Source organism: Styela clava, chromosome 5 (assembly GCF_964204865.1).
Source record: "Styela clava chromosome 5, kaStyClav1.hap1.2, whole genome shotgun sequence".
NCBI lineage: Eukaryota > Metazoa > Chordata > Ascidiacea > Stolidobranchia > Styelidae > Styela > Styela clava.
The window spans coordinates 6,402,073-6,425,102 of record NC_135254.1 but is presented as its reverse complement, the minus strand read 5'-3'; the positions used below and the strand labels follow the sequence as shown (position 1 = coordinate 6,425,102).

The window sequence follows — 23,030 nt, the reverse complement described above, 5'->3', positions numbered from 1 at the left end:
GCAACTACTGATAGTTAAAACAAAATTTGAAATGGGATACCTTCATAAACAACGGCCACTTGTATACCAACAAATGTAATTTGAATTCAACAAATATTGTTGATTTATTAACTTTAAATGTAGTGCCAAGTTTTCGAGTAAACTCAATTTTTCATTAGACACGAACAAGGACTAATTTAATTCAAGCAGTGCCGCAAAATAGTAGTCTTTATACCATATTGCATTGGAAATGCTATATAATTGTACATTGTCCTAAAATAAAAATGTCACATTATTCAAAAAAGCACCGACGACTTTCATAAAGCATAGAAAAGAATAGTTCGGTCACTTCGCATGCATGCTTCGGTAAAACTTGAAACCTGGGGGTGTAAAAGCAACTTCTGGAGCTTTGAGCGAATTTTGAGTACGTCGCAACGTTATTCAAGAATTTAATGAATAATATAAAACAATACATATTATATGACATTTATTTTCCCAGAATTTAAAGTGAAAAAACTGAGCGTGTTTGCCATCAGCGAGTTCTTGAAATCAACACGTGGCTTTACTTGAGCAAAAGAAATGCTTCACAAAGTTTTTTACGCCCACACATGCAATTACTATTACGGCAACACGTTGTACTTGTGGGTCTGCCATTTTTGCACAATTTCCCGGTTTCGACGTAAAAACATATTAGTCCTATGCAGTGGTTTGATTCGCGCGAACCCGTTCTTGTAATTTGTTTAGCAACCTATTCGTCGCGACCCACGACTGGGTCGCCCGAAAATTTACTTGGGCCGCTTGCTTTTTTCAATAAAAAACCCAAAGGTTACTACTTTATATCATCCATTATGGCAGAGGCATGGAACAGAGAGGCAGCGTATAGGCTCACGTAACTCCAATTACTGATAGGTAAATATATTTGAGAATGAAGTGAAATATCTTCATAAACAATGGTCACTTGTATACCAACGAATGTAATTTGAATTCAACAAATATTGCTAAATTATTAACAATGTATGTAAATGTACTGTCAAGTTTCCGAGTAATTTCGATTTTTCATTAGACACGAACAAGAACTAATTTGATTCAAGCAGTGTCGCAAAACAGTAATCTTTATACCATATTACATTGGAAATGCTATATAATTGTACATTGTCCTAAAATAAAAATGTCACATTATTCAAAAAAGCGCCGACGCCCGACTGCTTTCATAAACCACAGAAAGGAATGGTTCGGTCACTTCGCATGCATCGGTAAAACTTGAAAATTGGCGGTGTGAAAGCAACTTCTGGAGCTCTGAGCGAATTTTGAGTACGTCGCAACGTTATCTACGTGTTCTGATGGTCTATGATTTTACAAACTCGTTTCATAATGAATGGACAAACAAAAAATAATTCAAACGTTAGCCGAAAACTGTATATATATATATAACAATTTTCTATTCTATTGCTAATTCGTAATTTCGAAGGATTTTCTGCTCTTAAAAACAACACAACAAACAGAAAACACTCAATTTCCTCTATGTTCTTTCTTTGCTTTGTGTCAGTCATTTCAAAATTTTTGTTGCCGGTCCGCGAGACCAGTTTATTTGATGTAACTGGTCGACCGATATATATATCGCATTGTTCTCAGCAGAACTACAGTACACCTTAACTAAGATAAGGATGTAACTGGTAAAATGTCATTCGGGACACCGAGGTCACTGCAATTACACACCATTGATCAACTCGTACAGGTACAGAGGCATAACGGCATTGCCATAGGCTACTAGTTATTGCATGTTTTTTTAAAAAGTCCCGTGCAGTAAAGGTCGCACCCCCACTTATTGTAGATTATGAGTTAGGATGCTTGGAACTAGTTGGCGTGTATATCCCTAATTCAAATGATTTTCATCGATAAATATGTACTGCATTTGAAAACAGCGCGTTTTTTAAAATTTCAGCATATTAATAATTCTATGTAATGCAGAACACGAAACAAAAATCTTAGGCTTTGTTCATCAGCCACGTAATGACAAATTAAGAGCAAACGGCGTTGCGATGGGATATTGGGAATACTCGCATTTCTAAAATTCAATTTGCATTCTCCTACCATATGTCATAGCAGAGGTTCTCAAGCATACAATCCCGAGCTTCCTTTGAGGACATCAAATTTAAGCTATATTATATTGCATACGAATAACTATTTTACATGTACTGTGAGTGTTTGCTTGTACCTCAATCAAATTTCGACATCATTTGCTGCCAAACATGCATCCTTCATATATTTTTTCCAAGCTGTTTGAGGAACCCAATTTTTTCTAAGAAAACTTTAAATTTCTTTTCGGTATGTTTATGCATTATTCCATCGGTCCCTAAAAAATACGCGAAAATTAACAGAATTGTGTTAAACATACCTAAAATATACTTGAATCGAGCGGAAGTTTATTTATCTACTGTACCGAGTTTAGCGCACCTGAGAGATTTTTTTGCATTTCAAAGGAAAATCAGGCGGAGACGAGGAAGAAGAGTTGACCTTTAAAAAGAATAAACCACACATTAACGATAACAACAATTGAGTTTTATTAAATAGCAGATTTTTTCGTGCAGGAGCGTCTTGAGTTTTTTTTTACCTGATAATTTGGCGCCGCACAATTAAAAATTTGGGAACCGCTGCATTATTCGATTGCCAATTCATTTCAATAAGTCAGGCTTTACTATAGTTTTCGCCCATTTCGGAACAATTGTTTTCGAGTAAAACTTCTATTCATTATAGAATTCTCATCTATTCTCTGTATGCGTTAGCGTTGTACATCAAATTTGTTTTACTGACCAACAGATTCTCACGCATTTCGAATTATGTGGCTTATTTACGCTATCTACTGGCGTATACCATTCCCTTCACGACAACTAATTATTTTCACGTGCGAATATTTTAGCCAATACACCGCGCGGTTTTGTCAGTTATTTTGAAAGCAAACATATTCTTGACTATATAATCTAGTTCTCGCCACGCTGGAATTTTTGGACTACGCGACGTGATATACGCGCTACGACTGGTAAAATTTTAAGAGTTATTTTGAAAGCCAACATTTTTCTTGGCAATATGACTACGTATTGGCCAAGCCATGATTTCAGTCCAAAGGCATATTTTACAAATCACACATCTTTTCCAACTTTAGGTAGATCCTTTTCCAGGCTCATGCGACTTTGTCATAAATTGATCACGTTTGCATTTGTTTTTCGTGTATGCATAAAACAGTAGTATCTTTTAATGAACTTTGGACCGTCTAATTTCTAAACCCGGAGTTGCCAGTCGGGTCGATCACAGATCTTTTCGCGTGCAAAAGTCGTGTAAATCACGGAGTTAAGTCGCACTGGCGGTTAGTTAATGGCGAGTCACTTCATTTAGACGGCTCGAGTAGTCTTTATTAAATGGTAACTCAAGTCAACTCAATGACTCGAGTGTAATTAGGTGTTTAGAGGTAATAAAATTACCAAAAGGCCGGAATATGAACGGAAAAAGTGGGTGGAATTTGATCAATGTATTTTCGTTTATGATTAAGTCGTCTTCCTCGCCAAAGAGTAAATATGAAATGTTCCAAATACACTAAGTTGGCAAACAACATGTCGAAAGTAAAGTGTTAGCCCTATGTTCTCCGACAATCTGAACAACTATTGACATTAAATAATTTAAAAGTATCTTCAATTTTCTTGAATTAATGAAAACGCCTGTTGTTCGATGCACTGTGCAGTTTCTGAAAAAATGAAGTAATCTGCGTTATATATATATAATTTTTTGTTGAAAAAAATAAAATGCGTTCTAATGCATTAGTATACTACTATAAGACACTTTGTTTAATCTCCCTCTCAGTTGAAAAACTAGTGTAACGAATGTGGCATGTAATTAGGGGTTCATTGTTCCCTTTGTAATAATAGCATGTTTAGAAATCCCGTAGCAAAGGTTATACTCTTATGCAGAGATTTCTTTGTATCAACCAATCTTTGGCGTGTTTCCGGACTCCATCCGAGTGTCGCAAATATAGGGTTTTGTGCATTATTACTTTTCAACCGTATAACTGGTATTGCGGTTAAAGTGTGTATGTTTCAATAAATCTGTTTGAATTCAATTTGATCGCGCAACTTTACAATATACGAATATTGACGTTACAATATAATGTGAGCTCATTGAGTCGATTGGGGTTTACTCCGCTAACGTGGCCTAAACATAACAGCAGTAGGGACACGCAGTTAGAGACATTCTCTTCTATACTAGAAACGGAAAGGTATCAAATCTTTATATGCGACGTTAGAGTACCCTTGGAAAAGGAGAATTCTGCTTATCGGCACTACTGGAATTGACTATTGTTTGATCGGGGTAACGCAATGTAAGACGGAGGGGTACCAACCCAAATACTAACTTACATTACCTGGTATAATTTCACCGTCAGACGTCCAAACAGCGTGTATCATTTCATTTAAACTTGCACTACTATTCATTATTACACCACTACTAATTTAAAGTTATTTCCATAATTTTTGATATTTCATGATTTAAAAAATACTCGTAGTTGTATATCCATTGTTGTTTTTTAGTAAATGTAACGTGTGAAAGTATAATATTGTAGACTTGATGAATAATTTTCATGCATCAAAGGAGAATACCAAATTAAGACATAATACCTGAAGCTAAGAGTAGAAACCTTTCGCTTTTCTAGGCAATGAAAATAACATTACCTTGTATTTTCTTTGCAGCTTGTTGAAAACAGTTAACAGTTCGCTTGTGTTGTGGTTAGCGGTTGAGCTTAAAGTGACGCTGGGGAGACCCTGTGTGACAAAAAAAAGTTTAAACGCACAAAAACAATTAGTGAATCAGGGTGATTGAAGTAATCAGAGTTTATTCAAATTTTGACGTAATTCGTCCATGGAAAGTTATTTCGCGGTTTACTATCGACCAGCGCAGTGACCTAGCGTACCGTCTTGAGTGATCGGGCACGCAGAATTTGTTTACCTGTAATGAAATATATCAAAACACAGTACTGCAAATTAACAGCGGTGATACAATCTTCCATGTAACGTCTGCTAACATTGTCTACTGCTTCGCATATATATATATACGAATTATCGTCCATACCAGAAGCGAACCCTTGTTAATGTAAAAATAAATTCTGTAACATACATAGCAATTTTTCGTTGCTTGAAACGCTTTTTTCGACTCAAAGACTCTCGGAAATCCGTGTTTTTCGGCCTCCTGCCAGTCCGCTCGCTTTTACGGTCCAACTTTGCAATCATAAATTCTCAACTAGAAATGCTTGGCTTGTGAATTATTCGATTTACTTTGTCAATTCGATGTTTAAATTACATTCTATTTGATTCAAGAGTCTTGCAGGTAGCAGCACACTACGCAAGTGTACTTTTGTAATCAAATAAAACATTCATCTTTATTTCTGTCTGTCGAATAGTCCATTGCAAAGTATTGTCTTCATTTCTGCACGCTTTACAGGCTACAAGCAATATTATTATGTGCTCGGAAGAACTTTGATATTTGGCATACAGTAGCCTACGAAAAAATTGAAATACAGCGCGATTAATACTTTGTTTTGAGAATTATTCAGTTGGTTCTCAAACTACGATAATACTCGTGTGACTTTGTTCACCAATAAGGTATCAAACACGCAATATAACGACGGAAAAGAGCTCGCTCAACTTAGCAACGCAGCTTTTCCTTTACGATTTCGGTCAAGCGATTGGGCGGGCAGAAAAGCAACAAAAATTTTCGCGAACCAGTGCTTACCATCGGTGTAAAACAGTAGCTCCCAGCCTTTTTTCAAGACTCCTTAGATTTTAGAATATTAGATTTTGTAATTTTATGGCCAAAATTTGATGAATAATAGGAAACAATTCATTTTATATGACATTTATTTCTCAACAAATTAATTTAAAGTGAGAAAACTGCGTGTGTTTTCCATCAGCGAGTTCTTAAAATCAACGCGTGACTTTTCTTGAGCAAAAGAAATGCAGCCAAGTTTTTACGCAGTGATATTCCCCACACATGCAATTACTATTAGGGCAACACATCCTACACGTGGTTCTGCCATTTTTGCAGAATTTCCGAATTTCGACGTGGGAACATATTAGTCCTATGCTGCGGTACGCGCGATCCCGTTCTTGTATTATATTTTAGACCAGTGTTTCTCAACCTATTTGTCGCTACCCGAAATTGCTGAGTCGCCTGAAAATTATCTTGCGTCACCGGCTTTTTACTAGTTACTAATTTTATCATCCATTTTGGCAAAGGCATGGAGCAAAGAGAAGGCAGTTAGGCTTAAGTAACTCCAACTACTGATAGTTGAATATATTTCGAATTTAAGCTGAAATATCTTCATAAACAATGGGAACTTGTATACCAACAAATGTAACTTGAATTCAACAAATATTGTTGAATTATTAACTTTACATGTAGTGCCAAGTTTTCGAGTAAACTCGATATTTCATTAGACCCGAAAGAGAGCTAATTTAATTCAATTAGTGTCGCAAAACAGTAGTCTTTATACCATATTACATTGGAAATGCTATATAATTGTACATTGTCTTAAAATGAAAGAGTCACATTATTCAAAAAAGCGCGGACGCCCGACGGCTTTCATAAAGCATAGAAAGGAATGGTTCGGTCACTTCGCATGCATCGGTAAAACATGAAAATTGGGGGTGTGAAAGCAACTTCTAGAGCTTTGAGCGAATTTTGGGTACTTCGCTACGTTATTCATGAATTTAACAATCCATTTTATATGACATTTATTTCCCCAGAATATAAGGTGAGAAAACTGCGCGTGTTTGCCATCAGCGAGTGATAAAATCAACGCGTGAATTTACTTGAGCAAAAGAAATGCTGTCAAGTTTCTACGCAGTGATATTCCCCACACATGCAGTTACTATCAGGGCAACACATTCTACACGTGGTTCTGCCATTTTTGCAGAATTTCCGAATTTCGACGTGGGAACATATTAGTCCTATACAGTGGTTTGATTCGCGCGATCCCGTTCTTGTATTATGTTTTAGAGCTGTGTTTCTCAACCTATTTGTCGCTACCCGTAATTGCTGAGTTGCCTGAAAATTATCTTGCGTCCCCGGCTTTTTACTAGTTACTAATTTTATCATCCATTTTGGAAAAGACGTGGCAGTTAGGCTTACGTAACTCCAACTACTGATAGTTGAATATATTTCGAATTTAAGCTGAAATATCTTCATAAACAATGGGAACTTGTATACCAACAAATGTAATTTGAATTCAACAAATATTGTTGAAGTATTAACTTTACATGTAGTGCCAAGTTTTCGAGTAAACTCGATATTTCATTAGACCCGAACAAGAACTAATTTAATTCAATTAGTGTCGCAAAACAGTGGTCTTTATACCATATCACATTGGAAATGCTATATAATTGTACATTGTCTTAAAATGAAAAAGTCACATTATTCAAAAAAGTGCGGACGCCCGACGGCTTTCATAAAGCATAGAAAAAAATGGTTCGGTCACTTCGCACGCATCGGTAAAACATGAAAATTGGGGGTGTGAAAGCAACAGTAGTATATGATGTCGGATTCGATACCCAAATGTTGTTGCAAATGTTGAGCAAATGTTGGTCAATGGTGATGATGTCGAATCCAACACATAAATGTTGTTGCAAATGTCAAGCAAAATTATGTTGGTCAAACGTTGGTCGATGGTGGTGCGTGGGAAGTTGTTATGTAATATTGTTTCCGGTATCAGGGGATAGCGTTTGGTAATTTTCGAAAACCATATCGGCAACCGTGTGTTAGTCATTAAGTTTATGGTTTTGCGTATGTTTACTGATCGACGTATGTCAGAAATAATTGAAAAACGGCATTTTTATTTTAAGCGCGTTTTTTAATTTTCATTTTTTATATTTTGATTTGCATTTTTACAGTTGTTTTTATTTTTCATTACTTTTTTATTTTCGGTTTATTTTTGATAATTTTATTTATTTTTATTTTTTTTTACAAGAAATCGATAGTTCAACATATTATTTACCACAGAGATTCTTTTTCACAGACTTTACTGTTGTTTCTGATAATTTGTGAATGCAATCAGCATTTCAAGTACATGTACCCACACTACTTGCATTTTGAAATTTGGATTTCATCAATATTACGTAAGTCAGTACGTATATGTCAGTATTATACGTCAGCGAAACATCACTCTATTCCTCGTATTAGAAGTGAATAAGATATGATTTATTTGATTAGCTTTTATCATTGGCAGCTTTCGTTTATGTTCTTTAGCTTCCCAAATGTGTTAGTCATTAAAATTATGGTATATTTTGTATGTGTTTATATATTAGAGTATTGAGCAATATATATGAGGGTTTAAATCTTCTTTTTTGAGCCGAGTGATGCAGAGTGGTAATTTATTTCGTGTTTAGGAAATCATGCAATGTCGTAGTTAAGTTTTGTGCATCTGTTGATTGGAAACAACCATAAGGATGTACTGACTTTAGTAGAAAATTGACAACTGAGTTGACATAATTAAATTCAAAAAACGTATGTTTACTGACCGACGTATGTTAAAATAATTGAAAAACGATTGTTATTGGAGGTTTAGCGAGAAATAAAATGCAACAGGCTGCGCATCGGTTTGAAAAAAAAAATTACAATATAAAACAGCTGACAAAAAAAAAGGTCGTGTTTTCCGGTCTAGTCGTTTGATTTGTTTTTTTTTTACAGTTGTTTATTTTTTTTTTCATTACTCTTTTATTTTCGGTTTATTTTTGATCTTGAAAATTTTATTTTATTTTTTTTAAATTTTTTTTTTTTTTTAAATTTTACAAGAAATCGATAGTTCGACATATTATTTACCACAGAGATTTTTTTTCACAGACTTTACTGTTGTTTTTGATAATTTGCGAATGCAATCAGCATTTCGAGTACATGTACCCATACTACTTGCATTTTGAAATTTGGATTCCATCAATATCACGTAAGTCAGTACGTATATGTGAGTATTATACGTCAGCGAAACATTACTGTATTCCTCATATCAATGCTCGCAAGTAGATTGTTCTTCCTCGTATTAGAAGTGAATAAGATATGATTTATTAGTGCTTTGTTTATGTGTTCGCTCATGTCGGAAGTCAGCTCAGGAAGTGTGGGTTGTTCGATAATCTTTTTTTCTTGGATTTTTAATTTGTTGTGTAAAATTTCAGCCAGAAGTGCATCTTTCTCTTTACGTTTCTCGTGCCAAAGTCGGGCTCGTGTTTCTTCAGCACGTGTTTGAGCTTGCCTCTGACGAACTCGACGATTGTATGTCTTTAACACAAGAAAACTCTTTCAAAATCTGGCTTCTCTTTATACTATCATTGAGAGTGGTTTCTGTTTGACTTTCGGCACCCCGAAGGACTAAGTTGTATATACTTATCGCTTTGTGTAAAAACTTTCACTTGAATCGTTTTTTTATTTTAATTTTTAAATTTTCACGTCATTGGACGCGAAATGGACGTGTCCTTTGTCCTGTCCGATATCCATTTTGTTATTGTGCTATTGTTGTAGTTGGAATTCTTCTTTTTGTTGTGAAAAAAAAAATCGCGTTTCTCATTAACTACAAGACCAATTGCTTTTGCTTTGATTAGTTTCAAAGACTTGTGTGGTCTTTATGGAATTATTCATTCCAAAATTTTTAACTCTTAACTATATGCACATATATACTTGAGTTTTTACACCAACTTCATCTTGCAGTCAAGCGAAAAATTACAGCTTATAATTAGAGAAAAATAAATTAGTTTTTAAAATTTTTGATAAACAAAACACACTTCTCTCATTTTTAACATCCATAATACAGTATTCATCAAAAAATAAATGAAGAATCTAATTATATTGCAAAAATTCCACGCCAGAAGGACCAAATAATATATACTTATGAGAAATGCTTCGCGTCAGCATCTTTGTTTTGAATTGTTTTTTATTTCAATTTTGGAACTTCATATTATTGGACACGATATGTACCTATAATTGCTTTCTTTTTCATGTTATTGTTACGTTATTGTTGGTGTAATTTCACTTTTTGTCGCTTTTCTCTATCTATGGAACCAATTGCTTTGAATTTTGCAGTGGTTAAAGATTGTTGTACTCTAATTAATTTAAAAAACTGTTGTGGGCTATATGGAATTTATTTTTCATTCCAAAATTTAAAAAAAATGCGTCAGTCTGCCGATACTGTACGATTATGATGCTATTTCATTTTAGCTTTCGTGTCCATATATTGAAGCATTGATGTTTTGTTTTTATAAGAGCAAGCAAGGCCATGCGCACCAACTCAGGAGTAAAGGAGACTGACCTCGATACATTGTACGAGTTAAAAATAAAATCTCCGGCAAATGTTGTTCATATGTCATAAAAAAAAAACTTGAGCACATTGATTATTCGACGAAATCGAATTTAATGAACAACCCCAGCAAAATCAGAACCAATATATCCTAGAAAATTTTCTGTCAGGGTTTTTTGACGTTGGCAAGATATAGAGATTTGAATTATACGTTTTTTTTTACTAAAATCGCGGCATTGGGCCTTTCAGCAAATCTTACGATGGAAATTTTGGACTTGCAGAATATTACGGAATCTGCAACGTAGAGTGTTCTATTCACTGTAAACATCACAAAGATAGAAACTATACTCATCAAATAAACTGTCGTAAGTTCAATTATTATTCGTTTTTATACGTTTTCTGTGTACGTAACTAATCAGTAGAGTAAATCCACATCTTGCAATCAAACTTGATTCTAAAAATATAAAAAATATGATTTGTCTCAGTATTATTCCGTAGATGCAAATGTATTTGGTGTACTTGCTTCTGAATCTACTTATTTTGGGGATTGCACTCAATACAGCATTCCACTTTTTAGATGTATATATTCGCTTTTAACAAACTTTGAAGTCAAAGAGATTACAAAAAATTAGTCTTAAGTGACCACTAACTGTATGCAAAAAAAAAATTATTTTTTAAAGGCACAAGTTGATATGGTATCACAAGAAGACTTGAATATTTTTTTGTCTGGAACGATTATGAAAAACGCAAAATGATAAATCGCTGATAAGAACACACTTCGGATTGAAAGTGCGCTACCGGTAAAGTTTTCTCGGATAGGATACGGTCGAACGAAAACTTTTAACTTACCCTTACTGGTATTTTACGCAGGAACGTAGCAAAATTGAAAATGTGTAATATTAAGCTGTGATTAAAGAGAATTGTTATTGCACATATACTAAAACAAAAAACACTCACTTGATCCTGTTGATTGCACCTCGGACGTAATTTTGGTAATGCGTACCTAATTCTGTACTTGAATGCACTGGAAAATGGAACCGTTTCAGACCAATGTACAGTTGTACTTCGCTGATTGGAATTATTGAGATGATTTTAATAATATATCTGTCTTAAGGCTACCATAATAACAGAAACAAGAGAGCAATTCCCAAATATATGTACACGTTAACCAGAGCGAAGCAATGCTTACCTTTGACGCTACCGGTACCCTCCAACAATTTCCGAGTTACTCGTAGCAAGAATTTACAGTATCTAACTGGACAGCCAGAGTTCCCATGTATAAAATAATACAGCGAAATTTTGGACGAAATATCAGACTTCATACGAAATTTAGACATAAAGAAAAGTAATAGCCTTCTGGCAAAAAATCAATCTTTAACCACTGAAAATTTTAAAGCCATTGTCCAAGTATTCGAAGAGAGAAGCTATTTTTAATGATAATGATGACGAATAACAAGAACAACAACAACATAATATCGAAACAATCGCTATGTCCATTAGCGTGTCCAAAAACAAAGACATTGTAAGAAAGGTAAGGTTTGTTTTTTCGTCCGGGTGTCAACGGATCGTGAAAGTACTACATCGAGTTACTCGTGGCGTCAAATTTAATACCCATTCGAAAACCAATGTTCTTTTCCTTAGCTACTGGACTAACGCTTTCGAAATATCAGATGTTGAATATAGTGTCATCCTCTAAAAAAATTCACTTTCCTTTTTACATAAATCATCAGGACTTCCCGTGCTCATTGTAACACCACATATTGTTTTAAGTTGAACTACGGCGTGGTTTTTCCGATGAGCCAATTTTCCGAGCAAGTATTAAAAATAGAACAATATAACAGAGTTGAACGATGATTTAGCAAAACTTTCCACAGGTTTATTCATGTTCAATAGGCTACTGAGATGACAACGTTCATTTAGTTACAATAGCTCACTTTCATTGCATATTGCATTAAATGTTTCGTTTTATCATCTGAAAGAGAGACCGCTTTCTTTGCGCCAGGCATCGTTATAAATATCAACTTTTTTACGGTATTCAAAACTTCGTGAAGAGCCTGAGAACCAAAAATAAAATGGCAAGTTGGTATCAAAATTACCTTGACAACGAACGTTCATTATGATTATTATAATATAAAATTAATGATATCGTGGTAAGGACATTTTCTAAAGTCTAAACTATACATTGTCAGTAATCATAATTACATACCAATCAGTTCTTATTGGTGACAGCACATTTGAACCCACGTACATTTGCACCCGTACATTTGCACCCACCGACATTTGCATCCCGGACATTTGAACCCACGTACATTTGAATTGCACCCACCGACATTTGCATCCCGGACATTTGCACCCCGGACATTTGCACCCCGGACAATTGCACCTACATACTATTGCACCTATGGAATTTTTTTGTTTTTGTTCACGGATATTTGAACCCATACTAACCCTAACCCATGGGATATACACATGAGTTCAAATGTACGTGGGTTCAAATGTCCGGGATGCAAATGTCGGTGGGTGCAAATGTCCGGGATGCAAATGTTGGTGGGTGCAATTCAAATGTACGTGGGTTCAAATGTCCGGGATGCAAATGTCGGTGGGTGCAAATGTACGGGTGCAAATGTACGTGGGTTCAAATGTGCTGTCACCAATAAGAACTGATTGGTATGTAATTATGATTACTGACAATGTATAGTTTAGACTTTAGAAAATGTCCTTACCACGATATCATTAATTTTATATTATAATAATCATAATGAACGTTCGTTGTCAAGGTAATTTTGATACCAACTTGCCATTTTATTTTTGGTTCTCAGGCTCTTCACGAAGTTTTGAATACCGTAAAAAAGTTGATATTTATAACGATGCCTGGCGCAAAGAAAGCGGTCTCTCTTTCAGATGATAAAACGAAACATTTAATGCAATATGCAATGAAAGTGAGCTATTGTAACTAAATGAACGTTGTCATCTCAGTAGCCTATTGAACATGAATAAACCTGTGGAAAGTTTTGCTAAATCATCGTTCAACTCTGTTATATTGTTCTATTTTTAATACTTGCTCGGAAAATTGGCTCATCGGAAAAACCACGCCGTAGTTCAACTTAAAACAATATGTGGTGTTACAATGAGCACGGGAAGTCCTGATGATTTATGTAAAAAGGAAAGTGAATTTTTTTAGAGGATGACACTATATTCAACATCTGATATTTCGAAAGCGTTAGTCCAGTAGCTAAGGAAAAGAACATTGGTTTTCGAATGGGTATTAAATTTGACGCCACGAGTAACTCGATGTAGTACTTTCACGATCCGTTGACACCCGGACGAAAAAACAAACCTTACCTTTCTTACAATGTCTTTGTTTTTGGACACGCTAATGGACATAGCGATTGTTTCGATATTATGTTGTTGTTGTTCTTGTTATTCGTCATCATTATCATTAAAAATAGCTTCTCTCTTCGAATACTTGGACAATGGCTTTAAAATTTTCAGTGGTTAAAGATTGATTTTTTGCCAGAAGGCTATTACTTTTCTTTATGTCTAAATTTCGTATGAAGTCTGATATTTCGTCCAAAATTTCGCTGTATTATTTTATACATGGGAACTCTGGCTGTCCAGTTAGATACTGTAAATTCTTGCTACGAGTAACTCGGAAATTGTTGGAGGGTACCGGTAGCGTCAAAGGTAAGCATTGCTTCGCTCTGGTTAACGTGTACATATATTTGGGAATTGCTCTCTTGTTTCTGTTATTATGGTAGCCTTAAGACAGATATATTATTAAAATCATCTCAATAATTCCAATCAGCGAAGTACAACTGTACATTGGTCTGAAACGGTTCCATTTTCCAGTGCATTCAAGTACAGAATTAGGTACGCATTACCAAAATTACGTCCGAGGTGCAATCAACAGGATCAAGTGAGTGTTTTTTGTTTTAGTATATGTGCAATAACAATTCTCTTTAATCACAGCTTAATATTACACATTTTCAATTTTGCTACGTTCCTGCGTAAAAATACCAGTAAGGGTAAGTTAAAAGTTTTCGTTCGACCGTATCCTATCCGAGAAAACTTTACCGGTAGCGCACTTTCAATCCGAAGTGTGTTCTTATCAGCGATTTATCATTTTGCGTTTTTCATAATCGTTCCAGACAAAAAAATATTCAAGTCTTCTTGTGATACCATATCAACTTGTGCCTTTAAAAAATAATTTTTTTTTTGCATACAGTTAGTGGTCACTTAAGACTAATTTTTTGTAATCTCTTTGACTTCAAAGTTTGTTAAAAGCGAATATATACATCTAAAAAGTGGAATGCTGTATTGAGTGCAATCCCCAAAATAAGTAGATTCAGAAGCAAGTACACCAAATACATTTGCATCTACGGAATAATACTGAGACAAATCATATTTTTTATATTTTTAGAATCAAGTTTGATTGCAAGATGTGGATTTACTCTACTGATTAGTTACGTACACAGAAAACGTATAAAAACGAATAATAATTGAACTTACGACAGTTTATTTGATGAGTATAGTTTCTATCTTTGTGATGTTTACAGTGAATAGAACATTCTACGTTGCAGATTCCGTAATATTCTGCAAGTCCAAAATTTCCATCGTAAGATTTGCTGAAAGGCCCAATGCCGCGATTTTAGTAAAAAAAAACGTATAATTCAAATCTCTATATCTTGCCAACGTCAAAAAACCCTGACAGAAAATTTTCTAGGATATATTGGTTCTGATTTTGCTGGGGTTGTTCATTAAATTCGATTTCGTCGAATAATCAATGTGCTCAAGTTTTTTTTTTATGACATATGAACCATATTTGCCGGAGATTTTATTTTTAACTCGTACAATGTATCGAGGTCAGTCTCCTTTACTCCTGAGTTGGTGCGCATGGCCTTGCTTGCTCTTATAAAAACAAAAAATCAATGCTTCAATATATGGACACGAAAGCTAAAATGAAATAGCATCATAATCGTACAGTATCGGCAGACTGACGCATTTTTTTTAAATTTTGGAATGAAAAATAAATTCCATATAGCCCACAACAGTTTTTTAAATTAATTAGAGTACAACAATCTTTAACCACTGCAAAATTCAAAGCAATTGGTTCCATAGATAGAGAAAAGCGACAAAAAGTGAAATTACACCAACAATAACGTAACAATAACATGAAGAAGAAAGCAATTATAGGTACATATCGTGTCCAATAATATGAAGTTCCAAAATTGAAATAAAAAACAATTCAAAACAAAGATGCTGACGCGAAGCATTTCTCATAAGTATATATTATTTGGTCCTTCTGGCGTGGAAGTTTTGCAATATAATTAGATTCTTCATTTATTTTTTGATGAATACTGTATTATGGATGTTAAAAATGAGAGAAGTGTGTTTTGTTTATCAAAAATTTTAAAAACTAATTTATTTTTCTCTAATTATAAGCTGTAATTTTTCGCTTGACTGCAAGATGAAGTTGGTGTAAAAACTCAAGTATATATGTGCATATAGTTAAGAGTTAAAAATTTTGGAATGAATAATTCCATAAAGACCACACAAGTCTTTGAAACTAATCAAAGCAAAAGCAATTGGTCTTGTAGTTAATGAGAAACGCGATTTTTTTTTTCACAACAAAAAGAAGAATTCCAACTACAACAATAGCACAATAACAAAATGGATATCGGACAGGACAAAGGACACGTCCATTTCGCGTCCAATGACGAAAAAATTAAAATAAAAAAACGATTCAAGTGAAAGTTTTTACACAAAGCGATAAGTATATACAACTTAGTCCTTCGGGGTGCCGAAAGTCAAACAGAAACCACTCTCAATGATAGTATAAAGAGAAGCCAGATTTTGAAAGAGTTTTCTTGTGTTAAAGACATACAATCGTCGAGTTCGTCAGAGGCAAGCTCAAACAAGTGCTGAAGAAACACGAGCCCGACTTTGGCACGAGAAACGTAAAGAGAAAGATGCACTTCTGGCTGAAATTTTACACAACAAATTAAAAATCCAAGAAAAAAAGATTATCGAACAACCCACACTTCCTGAGCTGACTTCCGACATGAGCGAACACATAAACAAAGCACTAGTTCCATATCCTCCAAATCAAGTCCTTTCTGAGTGTTTCAACATTTCAATAACCCGCGAGCACATGTCGACTTTGTTCGGTCTAAATTGGCTTAATGATGAAATTATAAATTTTTATATGGAATTGATTGTTCAGCGCTCTAAAGATGTAAAAGATTACCCCGCAGCACATTCCATGAATACATTCTTTTATCCTCGATTGAGTACACAATCTTATACATCAGTACGTCGGTGGACAAAAAAAGTTGATATATTTTCCAAAGACATCGTTCTGTATCCAATACATCTTGGCGTGCATTGGTGCCTAGCTGTCGTTGATTTCATATCGAAACAAATAAGATATTATGATTCAATGGGTGGAGCCAATCGAGAATGCCTTGAAATCCTTAAAAATTATCTTCTTTGTGAGCACAAGAATAAAAAAGGATCAGAGATCAATCTTTCTGACTGGCAACTTTTAACAATGTCTGATATACCGCAACAAATGAATGGATCAGATTGTGGAGTCTTTGCTTGCAAATTTGCAGAGTATATTACTTCTAAATCAGACTTAACATTTCCCAGCGAGATATGCCTTACTTTCGGCGAGCCATGGTATGGGAAATTATCAACAAAAAACTTCTACGGTGATATGACATTGTACTAATATATTTATATCATTTTCGGATCTTGTTTACTTTGGTAACCTTTGTTAAATATTATTATCTGCTTCCCATCCATTATGATATCATTATTCTGGCTACCATGCTCCATTGATATATATATATTTTCATTATTGGGGGGTTGTGTTTCGAAATTTAGAGGGTGGTAAATATTTTGCCAATAGCGATGAAACTATTTGCACCTTATAAAAATGTGTTATGTATATGACAGACCATCTACTCTACACTGATAAATATACCATTTTCTGAATATTCAAAGACAATTTTACCGAAGTTAGGTATTGAAGTCTGGCATCACATCTGGGGAATGTAGGACAATCACTAGGGTTGCCTATTTGGGAAGCTAAAGAACATAAACGAAAGCTGTCAATGATAAAAGCTAATCAAATAAATCATATCTTATTCACTTCTAATACGAGGAAGAACAATCTACTTGCGAGCATTGATATGAGGAATACAGTAATGTTTCGCTGACTCACATATACGTACTGACTTACGTGATATTGATGGAATCCAAATTTCAAAATGCAAGTAGTGTGGGTACATGTACTCGAAATGCTGATTGCATTCGCAAATTATCAAAAACAACAGTAAAGTCTGTGAAAAAAAATCTCTGTGGTAAATAATATGTCGAACTATCGATTTCTTGTAAAACTAAAAAAAAAAAAAAAAATTTAAAAAAAATAAAATAAAATTTTCAAGATCAAAAATAAACCGAAAATAAAAGAGTAATGAAAAAAAAAATAAACAACTGTAAAAAAAAAAAAAATCAAACGACTAGACCGGAAAACACGACCTTTTTTTTGTCAGCTGTTTTATATTGTAATTTTTTTTTTCAAACCGATGCGCAGCCTGTTGCATTTTATTTCTCGCTAAACCTCCAATAACAATCGTTTTTCAATTATTTTAACATACGTCGGTCAGTAAACATACGTTTTTTGAATTTAATTATGTCAACTCAGTTGTCAATTTTCTACTAAAGTCAGTACATCCTTATGGTTGTTTCCAATCAACAGATGCACAAAACTTAACTACGACATTGCATGATTTCCTAAACACGAAATAAATTACCACTCTGCATCACTCGGCTCAAAAAAGAAGATTTAAACCCTCATATATATTGCTCAATACTCTAATATATAAACACATACAAAATATACCATAATTTTAATGACTAACACATTTGGGAAGCTAAAGAACATAAACGAAAGCTGCCAATGATAAAAGCTAATCAAATAAATCATATCTTATTCACTTCTAATACGAGGAATAGAGTGATGTTTCGCTGACGTATAATACTGACATATACGTACTGACTTACGTAATATTGATGAAATCCAAATTTCAAAATGCAAGTAGTGTGGGTACATGTACTTGAAATGCTGATTGCATTCACAAATTATCAAAAACAACAGTAAAGTCTGTGAAAAAGAATCTCTGTGGTAAATAATATGTTGAACTATCGATTTCTTGTAAAAAAAAATAAAAATAAATAAAATTATCAAAAATAAACCGAAAATAAAAAAGTAATGAAAAATAAAAACAACTGTAAAAATGCAAATCAAAATATAAAAAATGAAAATTAAAAAACGCGCTTAAAATAAAAATGCCGTTTTTCAATTATTTCTGACATACGTCGATCAGTAAACATACGCAAAACCATAAACTTAATGACTAACACACGGTTGCCGATATGGTTTTCGAAAATTACCAAACGCTATCCCCTGATACCGGAAACAATATTACATAACAACTTCCCACGCACCACCATCGACCAACGTTTGACCAACATAATTTTGCTTGACATTTGCAACAACATTTATGTGTTGGATTCGACATCATCACCATTGACCAACATTTGCTCAACATTTGCAACAACATTTGGATATCGAATCCGACGTCATATACTACTAGCAACTTCTATGGCTTTGAGCGAATTTTGAGTACGTCACAACGTTATTCATGAATTTAACAATCCATTTTATATGACATTTATTTCCCCAAAATATAAAGTGAGAACACTGCGCGTGTTTGCCATCAGCGAGTTATTAAAATCAACGCGTGACTTTACTTGAGCAAAAGAAATGCTGTCAAGTTTTCACGCAGTGATATCCCCAACACATGCAATTACTATGCGGGCAACACATTGTACACGTGGGTCGGCCATTTTTTGCACAATTTGCCGGTTTTGACGTAAAAACATATTAGTCCTATGCAATGGTTTGATACGCGCAAACTCGTTCTTGTATTATGTTTTAGAACATGTGTTTCTAGACTTATTTGTCGCAACCCAAAATTTTCTTGGGTCGCTAGTTTTTTTTCAATAAAAACATAAAAGTTAATAATCTTATCATTCAATCTGGCAAAGGCATGGAGCAAAAAGGAAGCAGTTAAGCTCGCGTAACCGCAACTACTGATAGTTAAAACAAAATTTGAAATGGGATACCTTCATAAACAACGGCCACTTGTATACCAACAAATGTAATTTGAATTCAACAAATATTGTTGATTTATTAACTTTAAATGTAGTGCCAAGTTTTCGAGTAAACTCAATTTTTCATTAGACACGAACAAGGACTAATTTAATTCAAGCAGTGCCGCAAAATAGTAGTCTTTATACCATATTGCATTGGAAATGCTATATAATTGTACATTGTCCTAAAATAAAAATGTCACATTATTCAAAAAAGCACCGACGACTTTCATAAAGCATAGAAAAGAATAGTTCGGTCACTTCGCATGCATGCTTCGGTAAAACTTGAAACCTGGGGGTGTAAAAGCAACTTCTGGAGCTTTGAGCGAATTTTGAGTACGTCGCAACGTTATTCAAGAATTTAATGAATAATATAAAACAATACATATTATATGACATTTATTTTCCCAGAATTTAAAGTGAAAAAACTGAGCGTGTTTGCCATCAGCGAGTTCTTGAAATCAACACGTGGCTTTACTTGAGCAAAAGAAATGCTTCACAAAGTTTTTTACGCCCACACATGCAATTACTATTACGGCAACACGTTGTACTTGTGGGTCTGCCATTTTTGCACAATTTCCCGGTTTCGACGTAAAAACATATTAGTCCTATGCAGTGGTTTGATTCGCGCGAACCCGTTCTTGTAATTTGTTTAGCAACCTATTCGTCGCGACCCACGACTGGGTCGCCCGAAAATTTACTTGGGCCGCTTGCTTTTTTCAATAAAAAACCCAAAGGTTACTACTTTATATCATCCATTATGGCAGAGGCATGGAACAGAGAGGCAGCGTATAGGCTCACGTAACTCCAATTACTGATAGGTAAATATATTTGAGAATGAAGTGAAATATCTTCATAAACAATGGTCACTTGTATACCAACGAATGTAATTTGAATTCAACAAATATTGCTAAATTATTAACAATGTATGTAAATGTACTGTCAAGTTTCCGAGTAATTTCGATTTTTCATTAGACACGAACAAGAACTAATTTGATTCAAGCAGTGTCGCAAAACAGTAATCTTTATACCATATTACATTGGAAATGCTATATAATTGTACATTGTCCTAAAATAAAAATGTCACATTATTCAAAAAAGCGCCGACGCCCGACTGCTTTCATAAACCACAGAAAGGAATGGTTCGGTCACTTCGCATGCATCGGTAAAACTTGAAAATTGGCGGTGTGAAAGCAACTTCTGGAGCTCTGAGCGAATTTTGAGTACGTCGCAACGTTATCTACGTGTTCTGATGGTCTATGATTTTACAAACTCGTTTCATAATGAATGGACAAACAAAAAATAATTCAAACGTTAGCCGAAAACTGTATATATATAACAATTTTCTATTCTATTGCTAATTCGTAATTTCGAAGGATTTTCTGCTCTTAAAAACAACACAACAAACAGAAAACACTCAATTTCCTCTATGTTCTTTCTTTGCTTTGTGTCAGTCATTTCAAAATTTTTGTTGCCGGTCCGCGAGACCAGTTTATTTGATGTAACTGGTCGACCGATATATATATCGCATTGTTCTCAGCAGAACTACAGTACACCTTAACTAAGATAAGGATGTAACTGGTAAAATGTCATTCGGGACACCGAGGTCACTGCAATTACACACCATTGATCAACTCGTACAGGTACAGAGGCATAACGGCATTGCCATAGGCTACTAGTTATTGCATGTTTTTTTAAAAAGTCCCGTGCAGTAAAGGTCGCACCCCCACTTATTGTAGATTATGAGTTAGGATGCTTGGAACTAGTTGGCGTGTATATCCCTAATTCAAATGATTTTCATCGATAAATATGTACTGCATTTGAAAACAGCGCGTTTTTTAAAATTTCAGCATATTAATAATTTATGTAATGCAGAACACGAAACAAAAATCATAGGCTTTGTTCATCAGCCACGTAATGACAAATTAAGAGCAAACGGCGTTGCGATGGGATATTGGGAATACTCGCATTTCTAAAATTCAATTTGCATTCTCCTACCATATGTCATAGCAGAGGTTCTCAAGCATACAATCCCGAGCTTCCTTTGAGGACATCAAATTTAAGCTATATTATATTGCATACGAATAACTATTTTACATGTACTGTGAGTGTTTGCTTGTACCTCAATCAAATTTCGACATCATTTGCTGCCAAACATGCATCCTTCATATATTTTTTCCAAGCTGTTTGAGGAACCCAATTTTTTCTAAGAAAACTTTAAATTTCTTTTCGGTATGTTTATGCATTATTCCATCGGTCCCTAAAAAATACGCGAAAATTAACAGAATTGTGTTAAACATACCTAAAATATACTTGAATCGAGCGGAAGTTTATTTATCTACTGTACCGAGTTTAGCGCACCTGAGAGATTTTTTTGCATTTCAAAGGAAAATCAGGCGGAGACGAGGAAGAAGAGTTGACCTTTAAAAAGAATAAACCACACATTAACGATAACAACAATTGAGTTTTATTAAATAGCAGATTTTTTCGTGCAGGAGCGTCTTGAGTTTTTTTTTACCTGATAATTTGGCGCCGCACAATTAAAAATTTGGGAACCGCTGCATTATTCGATTGCCAATTCATTTCAATAAGTCAGGCTTTACTATAGTTTTCGCCCATTTCGGAACAATTGTTTTCGAGTAAAACTTCTATTCATTATAGAATTCTCATCTATTCTCTGTATGCGTTAGCGTTGTACATCAAATTTGTTTTACTGACCAACAGATTCTCACGCATTTCGAATTATGTGGCTTATTTACGCTATCTACTGGCGTATACCATTCCCTTCACGACAACTAATTATTTTCACGTGCGAATATTTTAGCCAATACACCGCGCGGTTTTGTCAGTTATTTTGAAAGCAAACATATTCTTGACTATATAATCTAGTTCTCGCCACGCTGGAATTTTTGGACTACGCGACGTGATATACGCGCTACGACTGGTAAAATTTTAAGAGTTATTTTGAAAGCCAACATTTTTCTTGGCAATATGACTACGTATTGGCCAAGCCATGATTTCAGTCCAAAGGCATATTTTACAAATCACACATCTTTTCCAACTTTAGGTAGATCCTTTTCCAGGCTCATGCGACTTTGTCATAAATTGATCACGTTTGCATTTGTTTTTCGTGTATGCATAAAACAGTAGTATCTTTTAATGAACTTTGGACCGTCTAATTTCTAAACCCGGAGTTGCCAGTCGGGTCGATCACAGATCTTTTCGCGTGCAAAAGTCGTGTAAATCACGGAGTTAAGTCGCACTGGCGGTTAGTTAATGGCGAGTCACTTCATTTAGACGGCTCGAGTAGTCTTTATTAAATGGTAACTCAAGTCAACTCAATGACTCGAGTGTAATTAGGTGTTTAGAGGTAATAAAATTACCAAAAGGCCGGAATATGAACGGAAAAAGTGGGTGGAATTTGATCAATGTATTTTCGTTTATGATTGAGTCGTCTTCCTCGCCAAAGAGTAAATATGAAATGTTCCAAATACACTAAGTTGGCAAACAA

General features: G+C 34.6%; 1 pseudogene; it reads left to right on the top strand.

Annotated features, from left to right (window-relative positions):
* Window positions 1–15,674: 15,674 nt before the first annotated feature.
* On the top strand, window positions 15,675–17,428 carry LOC144422828 (sentrin-specific protease 1 pseudogene; annotated as a pseudogene).
* The last annotated feature ends 5,602 nt before the right edge of the window (window positions 17,429–23,030 follow it).